Source organism: Heptranchias perlo, unplaced genomic scaffold (assembly GCF_035084215.1).
Source record: "Heptranchias perlo isolate sHepPer1 unplaced genomic scaffold, sHepPer1.hap1 HAP1_SCAFFOLD_52, whole genome shotgun sequence".
Lineage (NCBI taxonomy): Eukaryota > Metazoa > Chordata > Chondrichthyes > Hexanchiformes > Hexanchidae > Heptranchias > Heptranchias perlo.
The window spans coordinates 2,132,329-2,148,122 of record NW_027139537.1 but is presented as its reverse complement, the minus strand read 5'-3'; positions in this window follow the sequence as shown (position 1 = coordinate 2,148,122).

Sequence of the window (15,794 nt, the reverse complement as noted above, 5' to 3'; positions counted from 1 at the left end):
TCGAACTGGAATTACAGATTCGAGGAATTTTCCCACTACTGACGGAGACCCTCTCTCCCTATTTTAACAGAAACATTACTTGGGCTCCTTCAGTCCACCTGGATATTTTTAAAAACAAATGAGGATTGAGAAATTATGATCAGAGTCTCTCCTATCTCCTCTCTGAATTCCTTTAACTGCCTCGGGTGTGTTATCTCTGGGCCCAGTGATTTATCCACCTCGGCGATGTTTCTCAGATCCAAATCCTTCTCCACAGTTATCTCTAACTGTGGTCCCACATCCTCCTCCAGTGCACCAACATTTTCACTTCCACCATCATTTTTAGAAACTAAAGGAAATATTTTGTATCTCCTCCAAAACTTAATCCACAACTAGTTTCCCCCCAGTTCCCCCTCTATCTCACCTCCACTGATTGCTGGCCTGCAAAACCCACGGAGAATTGTGCTATTTCCCTTCCTATTGCTGAACTGTGTGCATATGGATTCTATCTTAATACAGCTCCCTGGAACATCCTTATGTAGTAAACCCCTCATTCTCTCTACCTTTCTGTTCCCCTTTAATATTTTCCTTAAAAGCTACCTCTTTGACCAAACTTTTGGTCACCCGTCCTATTATCTCCTTATTTGACTCGCTGTCAAATTCTATTTGATAATCTCTCCTGTGAAGCGCCCCGGTTCGTCTTATTACATTAAAGGCGCTATATAAATGCATGTTTAATTATCTAAGCTCTGTCATAGAACCCTTTATTAATACTGACGTCCAGAACTATTTTTCGTTCAACTCAAAATGTTGTAACCAGGAACATTTCGCTCTGAGTCCTGTGAAAACCCAAACCCTGTCTTATAGATATTGATCACATCTCTTATGCTTCTGAATTTTCAAATGTGTTTGGAATGATTTGTAGATTCACAGAAAAAAAACTCAACCATAACTCCGATTTTTTGGAATGTTGACCCCTTTTCGTTTCTTCGGGTTTTTTTTTATTACCAATTGGCTTTAACTCTCAATACTTCAAAACCCCCTTCCTTTTTTCCTGCGAATAATTTTTCACAATTTCATAACTCTTCTGTTGCTCCTCCAACGGTTTTATAAATTCCACTCTCTAGTCTCAGGTCCGGATATTTCCCAACCTCCAGTCATATCAACTGAATCCCTCCCACTGCTCCATTCACCCAGTCTGTCAAACCATTGTTGGTCGGTTCAGACCGTGACTGTCCCTTCCCTTCTCCTTGAACTCACTCCACTGTCCCAAGACCGTGAACCCTTCCCGCCTGCTCCAGCCCTGCATCCACACATTCACTTGCCTCATGTTTCCTCCCTTAAGCGGCCCAGTGTAAAACAATCCGGAGATCAAAACCTGGAATCCTTGTTTTTTTGATATACCGCCTCAGTCTGAATATTCCCTCTATAAACGTATTTCTATCTGTGTTACTGGTTCCAAGAATGACTATTCACTGCTCTCCTTTCCTTCCGAGAGATGGTCCCACCTGTTCCAGGATGTTCTTCACTCTGGCACCAGGGAGGAAACGTATCATTTGGGACCAGCTCAGGGCTGATCAAGAGACTGTCTAGTCACCTGACTATAGAATCTCCCACCACTATCGCTCTCCTATTCCTGTGTCCCACCTGCCTCTTCTCCACCTGCTCCCCGGTCTCACGCTGTTACTCAGGAAGACCATCCTCTGAGTTAATGTCTCCATCCACCTTACAGACCCCAACACCAGGTATCAATTGGACAGTTCCAGTGCTCAGGAGATCCCTCCACATGTGACTGCACTGTCCCTCGAGATGGTCACTCACTTCCCTCTATCTACACAGTTTCTGTGCTGTTATTTCTTCTTGTGTGAGCTGCAGGTTCCTGTTCGTGATACGGACCATTTGTCTTGTCACAATTGACATTTAAATAATTTTCTGAACCTACCTGTGTCCATTCTCATTCTTGTTGAAGATTTTGGATCTTCTCCCCTGTTTGGACCGTCAGCCATGGTGGTGACAGACGTTCCCAGATTCTGATGCTCTGTAAGAAATAGAATATTAATAGGAGGGTTAGACAGAGATACTAAAATGAGCAGGAGAGCGTTCCCTTTTTAAACATGATACCAAGTCCCTCCTCCCCCATCAGTACAATAGCCGTTAGTTCTGGGATTGAGCATTTCCTGAGTGTTATAATAAACACTCCACATCAGGTGTGACACAGACAGCTGCCCAGTGAAACCCAGTCAGTCCCGCTGATCTCCACAACCCAGTTCCAGAGGGATCCCCGTCGGCCGAGATTCTGCACTGAGAGCGCCAATTGGTAAGATTTACTCACAAAGTGCAGGTCTTATTCTTGAGTTAGTGAATATTCTGGAGGAAATTCTGCAACAGGGTGTTCATTGATCAATCAAATGACCCTCACTCTGTTTTACATAGTCTGGGGCTAGTGAAACATTATAGTCACAGATCTACATTGAATATCTTTGATTTATTATGTTTTGATATTAAATTCTGGTACTTTATGAATATGGATCTAGCCACATACGCAATCAATAGCTGGGTGTGATTCCTCTGGTCTCTACGGGCAGTTAAATTGTCCGTGTGTTTACTGAAATGTGTCCTGGTTGGTGCTTCTATTTGTATATATTTACCACATCCTTCATGGTGTCAGCACCTGACTAACGAGCACAAAGGAGGTGAGGAGATTTACCACTGTTCTAATAATAACACTAATGAACACTGTAGGAGGTGAGGAGATTTACCACTGTGCCAATATTAACAATAATGAGCACTGTAGGAGGTGAGGAGATTTACCACTGTTCTAATATTAACAATAATGAGCACTGTAGGAGGTGAGGAGATTTACCACTGTTCTAATATTAACACTAATGTGTACTGTAGGAGCTGAGGAGATTTACTACTGTTCTAATATTAGCACTTATGAGCACTGTAGGAGGTGAGGAGATTTACCACTGTACTAATATTAACAATAATGAGCACTGTCGGAGGTGAGGAGATTTACCACTGTTCTAATATTAACACTGATGAGCACTGTAGGAGGTGAGGAGATTTATCACTGTTCTAATATTAACACTAACGAGCACTGCAAGAGCTGAGGAGATTTACCACTGTTCTAATATTAACACCATTGAGCACTGTAGGAGGTGAGGAGATTTACCACTGTTCTAATATTAACACTAATGAGCACTGTAGGAGGTGAGGAGATTTACCACTGTTCTAATATTAACACGAATGAGCACTGTGGGGGTGAGGAGATTTCCCACTGTTTTAATGTTAACACTAATGAGCACTGTAGGAGGTGAGGAGATTTACCACTGTTCTAATATTAACACTAATGAGTACTTAGGAGGTGAGGAGATTTACCAGTGTTCAACTTATATTAACACAAATGTCTAATGCTATGAATCATATAACTTTAAGCAGTTAGATGTGCACAGAATTTCTGTTTTCCATATATTTAGTGGTCTTTCAATCTCAAAAAATACCTTGAATATAGAAGTGGTAGATTTGACGGCAATTTTTCAGTGAATATTCTACACTTGTGCATCTATCTCGCTTTGTGTATGTGTCAACGCACATGCGCCCAATCAAACTATCAGTCAGTGCCCTTTCCTTTCCCCACAATGGAAATGTAAAAATTATTAGGTCTCGGATCAGTAATTTCTCCAAACTATAGTTGAAGTTATTCTGCAGATTTAAATTATAACCAAGTTTGAGACTTTTTAAAATTCAGTTACTGCTGTTTCACTCAAACTGACACTATAATAATAAACACACAACAGCAACAACTTGCATTGCCAAAGAGCCTTTAACATCGAAAAAGTATCCCTTGGCGTTTCACAGAAGCCGAATCAAACAAAAGATGGGCGCTGAATAAAGGAGGTAAAAGGAGGGATGGTCAAAAGATTGGTGAAAGAAGTAGCTTTTGGAAGTGTCCAAAAGGAGCAGAGGGAGGTAGAGAGGTCTCGGGTGAGAACAGAGAGCTCGGACATCTGAAAGCAAGGACGCCATGGATGGGGTGAGGAGAGGGTGATCTGTAGAAGAGGCCAGAGTCGGAGGAACAGAGAGATATTGGCGATGGGGGCTTGGAGGGTTGGAGGAGGCTACAGAGATCGGAAGTGACGAGACCATGAAGGAATTTCAACACGAGGATGAGAGTTTTAATATGGAGGTGCTGGAGGACCGGAAGCCGATGGAGGTTTACAAGGACAGGGGTGATCGGTGGGCGGGACAAGCCCGGTTAGGACATTGAGGCCAGATGATGCTAAGCTGCAGAACATTAGAATAGTTGAGTCAAGAGATGGAAGAGAATTTCTGCAGCTGATGGGCTGAAGCAGGGACGAGGATGGGCGATGGAGGTGAAAGTAGGCGGTCTTGGTGATGGGGAGAATATCTGGTCGGAAGTTCATCTCGGGAGTCGAATAGGACATCGATGCTGTGAACAGTCTAGTTTAACAAGAGGCAATCGCTGGGGCTGGAATGGAATCAGTGGCGAGCGAGCAATGGGGTCGGACTTCCCGGTGTTTATTTGGAGAAAATTGTGGCCCATCCTTGACTGGAGGTTGAACAAGCGGACTGGTAATGTGGAGGCAGTGGAGGGGTCGAGAGAAGTGATGGTGAGGTACATCTTGGTCTCAGTAGTATACATGTGGAAGCTGACCCCATGTCCTCAGTTGATGTTTTCAAGCAGCAACGTGTAGATGAGAAACAGGAGGGGGCCAAGGATAGATCGCTGTGGTCTCCGCAGATACGTTGCGGACGCGGGGAGAGAACCCATTGCTGAAGATGCTCTGGCTACACCTGGAAAGGTCAAACTAAAGCTAAGTAAAAGGCAGTCCAAATGAATTCGACAATGGAGGAGAGGCATTGGCGGAGGATGGTTTGGTCGACCGTGTCGGTGGATCAGAGAGGTGGATAAGGACAGGGAGGGATAGAGTACCACGGTCAGAGTCACAGAGTGTAAGAGAGGAGGATAAGGTCAGGGAGTGATAGAGTACCGCGGTCACAGTCACAGAGGGCGAGAGAGGAGGATAAGGACAGGGAGGGATAGAGTACCACGGTCAGAGTCACAGAGTGTAAGAGAGGAGGATAAGGTCAGGGAGTGATAGAGTACCGCGGTCACAGTCACAGAGATGAGAGAGGGGCTAAGGACAGGGAGGGATACAGTACCGCGGTCACAGTCAGAAAGGGCGAGAGAGGGGGATAAGGACAGGGAGGGATAGAGTACCGCGGTCACAGTTACAGAGGGCGAGATTTGTGACGGTAATTTGGGCCATTTCATTGCTGAGGTCGGGGCGGAACATGGATTGAACTAGTTCGATTATGATGTTATGAGAAAGATTTGGGAGGCAAAGAAAAATGGAGAGTGAAGGGAAGTTGGAGATGGTGATCCACATGTGTAACTGTTCAGCCACTTGTCAAACTGGCCGTGTCTCTTTGATCAAACCCTCCGCTGTGAAATACACAAGTCTAATTTGTGGATTAATGTAATCCACAGTCTCGGGCTGGGTAATTCGTGCGGGGCAATAGAATCCCCCTGCTCCACCAGAGGATTTCGCTTGTTGCAGGCTACAGAATTAATGCAAAGCTTCCAATATTCTCATTTTACAAAACTGCTTCAGAAAAATGCAGCACCTTCGCCATCTCTTTCTCTCAGTGAAGCTTTGTAACCTGGAGCTTGCCCTCTCACAGTCCCGTGCTGTTGTTCCACAGTCCAGGCTCCCGATTCACTTCCTTGTGTGGTCACTGCTGAAGGTGTGTTTTTTTTAAATTCAGCACCGGAAACGCAGCACAACATAAGAATACATTAAACAAGAAATAGGAGCAGGAGTCGTCCATACGGCCCCTCGAGCCTACTCCGTCATTCAATCAGATCATGGATGATCTTCAATCGCAACTCCACTTTCCTGCCCGATCCCCATATCCATTGAGTCTCCTCGAGTCAAAAAATCTATGCATCTCAGCCTTGAATATATTCAGTGTCTCAACATCCACAGCCCTCTGGGGTCGAGATTTTCAAATATTCACGACCCTCTGTTGGATGAAATTGCTCCTCATCTCAGTCTTGAATGGCCGACCTCTTATCCTGCGACGATGCCCCTGATTTCTAGACTCTCCAGCCAGGGGACTTTAGTTTACTTTCATATTCCATTTTCTCCCTTGTTATCAATTTTTTGATCGTCCTTGTTGGTTTCTGAAATTCTCCCAATCTCCAGGCTTATTACTCTTCTTTGCAACATTATTGGCCTTTTCTTTCAATCTAAAACTCTCCTTAACTTCTTTAGGTTCCCACGGGCGGATCACTTTTCCAGTGAAGTTTTTATTTCTCAACGGAATGTATACTTGTTGTGAATATTGAAATATTTCTTCAAATGTTTGCCACTGATTTTCAACTGTCAAACCATTTAATTTTATTTCCCCCTTTTTATTTGACAAGTCGCCTGTCATACCTATGTAATTGGCTTTATTTAAGTTTACGATTCTAGTTTCTGACTTGAGAACGTTTCTTTAAAACTCAATGTGAAATTCTATCATATTTTCATCACTCTTCTCCAGAGGTTCTTTCACTGTTATATTTCCAATTAACCCTATCTCATTACATAATACAAGATCGAAAATAAAATGTTCCCTGGCAGTTTCCATGAAATATTGCTCTTGGAAACCGTCTCGAATACATTCCATGAACTCGTCTTCCAAACTATCATCGCCATTCTGATTTGCCCATTCTATATGCAGATTAAAGCCCCCCATAATGACTGCATTTCCTTTGTTGCATGCTCCAATTATTTCATAAATAATACTCTATAAAACGGTATTAGTAATATTAGGGGGCCAATAAAATACTCCCAACAGTGTTTTCTGCCTCTTGTTATTTCTAATTTCCACCAATATTAATTCTACTTCCTGACCTTCCGAGCCAAGATCCTTTCGCAACATAAAACCAGAAGAGATAGGAGCAGGAGTAGGCCATTCGGCCCCTCGAGCCTGCTCCGCCAATCAATGATATTATAGCTGATCTGATTTTTACCTCAACTCCACTTTCCCGCCTTTTCCCCATATCCTTTGACTCCCTTGCTGATCAAAAATTTGTCAAACTCAGTCTTGAATGTATTCAATGACTCAGCTTCCACAGCTTTTTGGGGTAAAGAATTCCAAAGATTCACGACCCTCTGGGAGAAGAAATTCCTCCTCATTTCCGTCTTAAACGGGCGACTCATTATTCTGAGATTCCGCCCCCGAGTTTTAGATTCTCCCATGAGGGGCAACATTCTCTCAGAATCTGCCCTATCGAGTCCCTTCAGGATCTTGTATGTTTCAATAAGGTCTCCTCTCATCCTTCTAAATTCCAATGAGTATAGACCCAACCTGTTCAATCTTTCCTCATAAGACAACCCTTCCATGCGCGGAATCACCTTAGCGAACCTTCTCTGAACTGCCTCCAATGCAAGTATGTTCTTCCTTAAATAAGGGCACCAGAACTGTACGCAGTACTCCAGGTGTGGTATCACCAGCTCCCTGTACAGTTGTAGCATGACATCCCTGCTTTTATACTCCATACCCCAAGAAATAAAGGCCAATATTCCGTTTGCCTTCCGGATTACCTGCTGCACCTGTATGTTGACTTTTTGTGTTACATGTACGAGGACACCCAGATCCCTCTGTACCGCAGCATTTTGTAATATTTCTCCATTCAAATAATATTTTGCTTTTTTATTTTTCCTCCCAAAGTGGATGACTTCATATTTTCCCACATAATAATCCATCTGCCAAATTTTTGCCCATTCGCTTAACCTGTCAATATCCCTTTGCAGACACTTTGTGTCCTCATCGCAACTTGCTTTTCCACCTATCTTTGTATCATCAGCAAATTTGGCCACAAGACCCTCTGTCCCTTCATCCAAGTCATTGCACGTGTCCTTATGTCATCCTTTATTAATTGGACTACACACCCATCATTTCCATTCTGCCCATTTTTTCTAAAACATCATGTTCCCTGGAGTATTTAGTTCCCGACCTTCGTAATTTTTCAACCATGTATCTGTAATAGCTATTAGGTCAAACCCATTTTTCGCTATATGTGCAATTAATTCATCTATCTTGTTACGAATGTTCCATGCATTCAGATAATGGACCTTAAATTTTGACTTTTTACCAGTTTTTCCCGCTTTGACATTCCTTGTTGTTGCATTATTATTGGTAAACTCTCTGTCCCTCCCTGCCGCACTCTGGTTATCTTTACCCAAGTCACCAAACTGTTCCACTGTCTTAAATGTTCTCATTAGATTTCTAAATTTTTCCTCACCTGACCCCTCCCCACTTTTTTAGTTTAAAGCCCTTTACAGGAGAATAGTTGATGAAAATATGGACTGTGTAAAGGTCAAACTAATATTCCCTTACTCATATTAAATAAAAAAATCAAATCGTTGAAATGTAGCTGATTGAAAGCTGACATCTACCTCAGGAAACAAACCACTGACCCAGACCCGCACCGACACTACTGACCCAGTCCCACAACCATCCCACTGACCCAGTCCGACACCGACACCCCACTGACCCAGTCCCACACCGACACCCCACTGACCCAGTCCGACACCGACACCCCACTGATCCAGTCCCACACTGACACCCCACTGACCCAGTCCTACACCGACACCCCACTGACCCAGTCCCACACCGACAACCCACTGACCCAGTCCCACACCGACACCCCACTGACCCAGTCCGACACCGACACCCCACTGACCCAGTCCCACACCGACACCCCACTGACCCAGTCCGACATCGACACCCCACTGATCCAGTCCCACACTGACACCCCACTGACCCAGTCCTACATCGACACCCCACTGACCCAGTCCCAAAGCGAAACCCCACTGACTCAGTCCCACACCCTCACCACTGACCCAGTCCCACATCGACACCCCACTGACCCAGTCCCACACCGACACCCCACTGACCCAGTCCAGAACGAGACCTCACTGACCCAATCCCACACCGAAACACCACTGACCCTGCTCCACACCGAAACCCCACTGACCCAGCCCCACACCGGCACTCCACTGACCCAGTCCTACAACTACACGCCACCGACCCAGTAACACACCGACACCCCACGGACGCAATCCCACACCGACACCGCACGGACCCAATCCTAAACCCACATCCCATTGACCCAGGCCCACACCGACACCCCACTGACACAGTCTTAAACCCACAACCCACTGACCCAGTCCTAAACCCGCACCACACTGACCCAGTCCCACATCGATACCCCACTGAACCAGTCCCACATCGACATCCCACAGACCGAATCCCACACCGAAACCCCACTGACCCAGTCCCACACCGACACCCCACTGACCCAGTCATAAACCCAAATCCCACTGACCCAGTCCCACACCGACACCCCACTGGCCCAGTCCCATACCGACATCCCACTGACCCAGTCATAAACCCACATCCCACTGACCCAGTCCCACACCGACACCCCACTGGCCCAGTCCCATACCGACACCCCACTGACCCAGTCATAAACCCACATCCCACTGACCCAGTCCCACACCGACACCCCACTGGCCCAGTCCCATACCGACATCCCACTGACCCAGTCATAAACCCACATCCCCCTAACCCAGTCCCACACCGACACTCCACTGACCCAGTCATAAACCCACATCCCACTGACCCAGTCCCACACCGACACCCCACGGACCCAGTCCCACATCGACACCCCAATGACACAGCCCTAAACTGACTCCTCAAAGACGCAGAAATACACCGACACCCACTGAAATGTTGTTTTATTAAATGTGGTAACTTCCTCGTTCCCATTTCAATGTTTGAATAAACTGATCCGTGACACATGATCCGCACCCAGGTAAGTATAAACCTCGGTAATTCTCCAGGGTGCTCTGTGTTGTATTTTTCACAACATGTCGCTGTGAGATCACCAACAGTTTCATCGACACAAACTACACGGAAAGCAACAGGAACTTTAGTCAATCGTCACTTTGCTATCTTTGTTTCAGTGAGGCCATTGGGGAATAAATACCAGATCTCTAATATTACACGGAAGAAAAATATTTTTCATTATCCTCCTGTTGATTTGTTTTTACTGCATGATCTATTTCACCAAAATAAATTATAACATCGAACATCGATCCAATAATGTTGAACTAAATCAAAAGCATTGTGCTGTTTCAATTTACCTGATATCCTTGATCACTGAAAAGTTTCTTGTATCTTAATACAAAGCTGCCCCCCTCCACATATTCATCAATTGCCTGTTCTCTTCTATTCTATCCCGGGTGGACATCTTGATATTTAACAGCCGACAATCGTCGGAAATTGCAGGGTCTCGGAAATTGTGGGGCTTCGATCTGTGAAGAGAAAGTCAAGGAGACAAAGGCGGTGTATATTATCCATTTGGTGTTAGTTTATCAATCCTGGAAGGTTATAATATCAGCAGATTAGTGATGGACCCTACCACCTGTTGGCAATTTGTGCAGTTACTTTTTATATAAAGTTTAGTGATGGACCCTCCTTCCTGTTGGTAATTTGTGTAGTTACTTTTTATATAAAGATTACTGATGGACCCACCTACCTGTTGGTAATTTATGAAGTTATTTTTTATATAAAGATTACTGATGGACCCTCCTACCTGTTGACATTCAAAGCATCCCCACAAATTACCTTAATTAATGATCAGGAACCTCCTATCTGCGTGAAAGATTGTTTCAGCCCTGAAACGGTTTCCATCAAAACATTCCTGATTTTTTTCTCTCTAAAGGGAGCGGCGTCTCCGTTTTTCAGTTGAGTCAGTTTGGCAAATAAATTCCTCAGTAATTCGAACTTATTTTCGCAGAAGCGGAATTTCCTGCTCTATTTTCCCACCTAATGCACATCCGTTTCCAACTGACACTGTCACATTAAACAGAAATGAATTATTGTAATTAATCTGCATCAAGTTTTATCTCCGAAATTGCTCCTATCATTTGACTGGATCGCGTTCAGTCCGGCCTCGGGTTACCAGAGGCTGATTTTCCAGCTGCCCAGCTGAGATCGATAATCGGCCAGAGCGAATGTGTGAACCCTTCACTGAGCTGAACTGTGTGTTCGGTCTGAACAGATGGTCCCGCCTTTTATCAGTTAAATAAAAGTGTACCGGGCACCAAAGGGTCCAGTGAGTAAAAAGAGCCAGTGTTACAGTAAAAATGAATACATATGGACTGAGAAATGACGAGCTATCCACGCCTGTTTACTGAGCTTCAAATTGTAAAATAGGGAGGAGGCGCCGCTGGACCAGAATGGGGTAAATCCCCAGAGTTCATGTTCCTACTTTCTGTCCAGTAACCGCTCTTTTAATATTGTGTCTGTGGGGAGACCAGTGGAGACCCGAAGAGGGTTTAGCCAAGAAATCCGGGGTGTAAAATATCCCGCCTTCAGTCACTGTCCGAGCGAACAATTAGTGAATTTTTACACCCGCGAGGAATACAGAGCTCCCCACGCCGGGGAACATATCTGACCGCGGGAAATCGGCTTTGAAAAGAAAGAGGAAGGGAAGGAAACGATAATAAAATTGCAACATGCAGCTGAGAAGCTACAATAGCTTACCTTAATCCCGCAAGGATTTTCTCTCTCTCAATGTCCGTGTCGATTTTGCAACTTGTATCCTTGTTATTTCATTGCAACCAATCAGGTGCAATTTATTTGTTTTATTTGAACAAGTCATTAATTATGAATTTGATCTGAACCTTGTGATGTGAGATTTTGAACTCCGCCCTCTGTGTGAAAGCTGCTGTCAAACCTCAGGATGGATTTCAACACAAACATTCCTCGTTTGTTTCAGAACACGGAGCAGCCTTTCTGGTGAAATCAGATCGTAGAATCATAGAATCGTTCCAGCAAAGAAGGAGGCCATTCGACCCATAGATCCCGTGCCGGGTCTATGCAAAAGCAATGCAACTATTCCCACTCCCCTGCCCTATCCCAGTGGCCCTGCAAATATTTCCTTTCATGTACTTCACCAGTTCCCTTTTTAAGGCCATGATTGAATCTGCCTCCACCATCCCCTCGGGCGGTGCATTCCAGATCCTAACCACTCGCTGTTTAAAAAAGTTTTTCCTCATTTCATCTTTGGTTCTTTTGACAATCACCTTAAATCCATGTCCTTTGGTTATGGACCCTTCCGCCAATGGGAACAGTTTCTTTAATCTGTCGAGACCCTTCAAGATTTTGAATACCTCTTTCAAATCTCCTCGCAACCTTCCCTGCTCTCAGGAGAACAACCCCAGCTTCTCCAGTCTATTCACGGTACTGAAGTCCCTCATCCCTCGAATCATTCTTGTAAATCTTTTCTGCACCCTTTCTAAGGTCTTCACATCTTTCCTAACGTGCACCTATGCTATTCGCCTCAGCTACTCCTTGTGGTAGTGAGTTCCATATTGTAAACACTCTCTGGGTAAAGAAATTTCTGCTGAATTCCCTATTGTATTTATTAATGAATATTTTAAATCGATGGCCCGAGTTCTGGTCTCCCCCTCAAGTGGAAACATCTCTAAGTCTATCGTATCAAACCCTTTTAAAATCTTAAGGTCTTCTATCAGGCTACTCCTCAGTCTTCCCTTTTCCAGAGATAATACGCCCAGCCTGCTCAATCTTTACTGATAAGTATAACCTCTCAGTTCTGGTATCATTCTAGCAAACCTTTTTGCACCTTTTCCAGTGCCTCTATATCCTTTGTATAATATGGAGGCCAGAACAGTTCACAGTACTCCGTGTGGTCGAACCAAGTTTCTATACAATTTTAACATAACATCTCTGTTTTTCAAACCTATCCCTCTCGAAATGAACCCCAGTGCTTTGTTTGCGGTTCTACGGCCTTATTAACCTGCATCGCTACTTTTAATGATCTGTGTATCTGTACACCCAGAAACCTCTGCTCCCCACCCCAATTAAACTCTTATTATCCAAGCAGTATGTGGCCTCCTACCAAAATAGAATACCTCACACTTATTACGAAATGTAATACCTCACACTTATTACGAAATGTAATACCTCACACTTATTACGAAATGTAATACCTCACACTTATTATGAAATGTAACACCTCACACTTATTACAAAAGGTAATACCTCACACTTATTACGAAATGTAATACCTCACAGTCAGCAGGTACATAGAAGGCAGTTCCTCTGATGGGAGAGTCCTAAACAAGGGGGCACAAACTTAAAATAGAGCTCGGCCGTTCAGCAGTGAAATCTGGAAGAAGTTTTTCACACAAAAGGTGAAGGGAAAATGTAACATTTCCTCCCCCAAAAGATTGTGGATTCTGGGTCAATCGAAATTTTTAAGATTGAGAGATGCAGTTTTTTATTTGGTAAGCGTATCGAGCGAAATGGATCAAAGTTAGTTAAATGGATTTCAAGTACGGGTCAGCCATAATCTAATTAAATGGGAAAACAGGTTTGTGGGGCTGAATGGCCTACTGATATCCCGATCTTCATATGCTGGATTATAAATTCCGTTGAATGTGAAGGTTAACCAGAGTTTCTGGACAATGACTTAATCACTGGAGGGTTTGCACGTTCCCTTTAAACGGATGTATCATAGTTTCATAGTAGTTGCAGCACAAGAGGGGGCCAATCGTCACATCGTGCCTGTGCCAGCTCTTTGAAATTACTATCCAACTAGGCCCATTCCCCTGCTCTTTCCACACGGCCCTGTAATTTTTTTCTCTTCAAGTATTTATTCAATTACCTTTTAAAAGTTACGATTGAATCTGCTTCCACCACCCTTTCAGACAGTGCATTCCAGATCACCACAACTCGCTGTGTAATAAAATGTTTCCTCATGTCGCCACTTGCTCTTTTGCCGATCACCTTAAATCTGTGCCGTCTGGTTACCGACCCTTTTGCTACTGGAAACAGTTTCTCCTTATTTTCCCTGATAAAACCGCACATGATTTTGAACACCTCTATCAAATCTCCGCTTAACCTTTTCTGTTCTAAGGAGAACAAGCCCAGCTTCTCCAGTCTCTCCGTATAGCTGAAGTCCCTCATCACTGATACCATTCTAGTCAATCTCTTCTGCACCCTTTCCAAAGCTTTGACATCCTTCCGAAAGTGTGGTGCCCAGAAATGAACACAATACTCCAGCTGATGCCTATCCAGTGTTTCATAAAGATTTAGCATAACTTCCTTGCTTTTGTACTCTATGCCTCTGTTAATAAAGCCCAAGATCCCATATGCCAATTTAAAAGCCTTCTCAACTTGTCCTGCCACCTTCAAAGATTTGTGTGTGTGCACCCCAGGTCTCTCTGTTCCTGCACCCACTTTAAAATTGTACTATTTGATTTATATTGCCTCTCCTCATTCTTCCTCCCAAATCGCATCACTTCACACTTCTTTGCATTAAATTTCATCTGTCATTTGTCTGCGCATTTCACCGGTCTGTCTATGTTTTCCTGAAGTCTGTTACGATCCTTCTCATTGTTTACTACATTTCCGAGTTTCGTGTCATCTGCAAACTTTGAAATTACACCCTCTATACCCAAGTCCAGGTCACTAATATATATCAAAAAGAGCAGTGGTCCTAATACTGAACCCTGGGGAACTTCCCCGCAGTCTGAAAAATACCCGTTCACCACTACTCTCTGCTTTCTGTCCCCTAGACAATTTTGTATCTGCGCCATCACTGTCCCTTTAATTCCATGGGCTTTAATTTTGCTAATAAGTTATTACCTGGTAGTTTGTCACATGCCCTTTGAAAGACCATACATATGAAATCAACCCCACTACCCTCATCGACCCTCTCCGCTACTTCATCAAAAAGCTCAATAGTCAAACACGATTTGCCTTCAACAAATCCGTGCTGACTTTCATTTATTAGCCCACACTTTTCTAAGTGTCAATTTATTTTGTTGCGGATTATTGCCTCTAAAATTTTCCCCACCACTGACGTTAGGCTGACTGGTCTGTGATTGTCGGTTTTATCCCTCTCTCCTTTTTTGAACAGGGGTGTAACAGATGCAATACTCCAATCCTCTGGCACCATCCCCGTATCTTAGGGGGACTGGAAGATTATGGCCAGATCTTCCTTAATTTTCACCCTAACTTCCCTCAGTTACCTAGAATGCAAACCATCTGGACCAGGTGATTTTATACTTTGATTACTGCCAATCTTTTAAGTACCTCCTCTTTATCTATTTTTATCCTATCCAATACCGATGCTACTTCCTCCTTTACTGCGACAATGGCAGCATCCTCTCCTCTAGTGACGAGGGATGTGTTCATTTAGTACCTCAGCCTTGCCCTCTTAATCCATAAGAAGGTTTCGTTTTTCGTCCCGAATCGGTCCCACGCTTCCTTTGAATACTCTTTTCCTATTTGTATGTTTATAGAAGACTTTTAGATTCCCTTTTCTTTTAGCCACTAATCTATTCGCATACTCTCTCTTTGTCCCTCTTATTCCCTTTTTTAGATCGCCTCTGTACTTACTGTGTTCAGCCAAGTTCTCTCCTCTCTTAAGAACCTTACATTCGTCAGAAGTCTCTTTTTCTGCTTCATTTAAATCTCTGTATCTTTAGTCATCCAGGGAGCTCGAGCTTTGGATGCCCTTCCTTTCCGCCCTCGTAGAGACGTGGCTACTCTGTGCCCGAACCAAGTTGCCTGTGTTTGGCTGTTTTTATTTAAGGCTGAGCTTCATTTGTTCTGAACGTCACAGAATTCCAGGGGAGCAAAGATGAGATAATCGGTGCGAGTGAATCGAGGGTAAACTTTCTGAAATATAGTTTAGT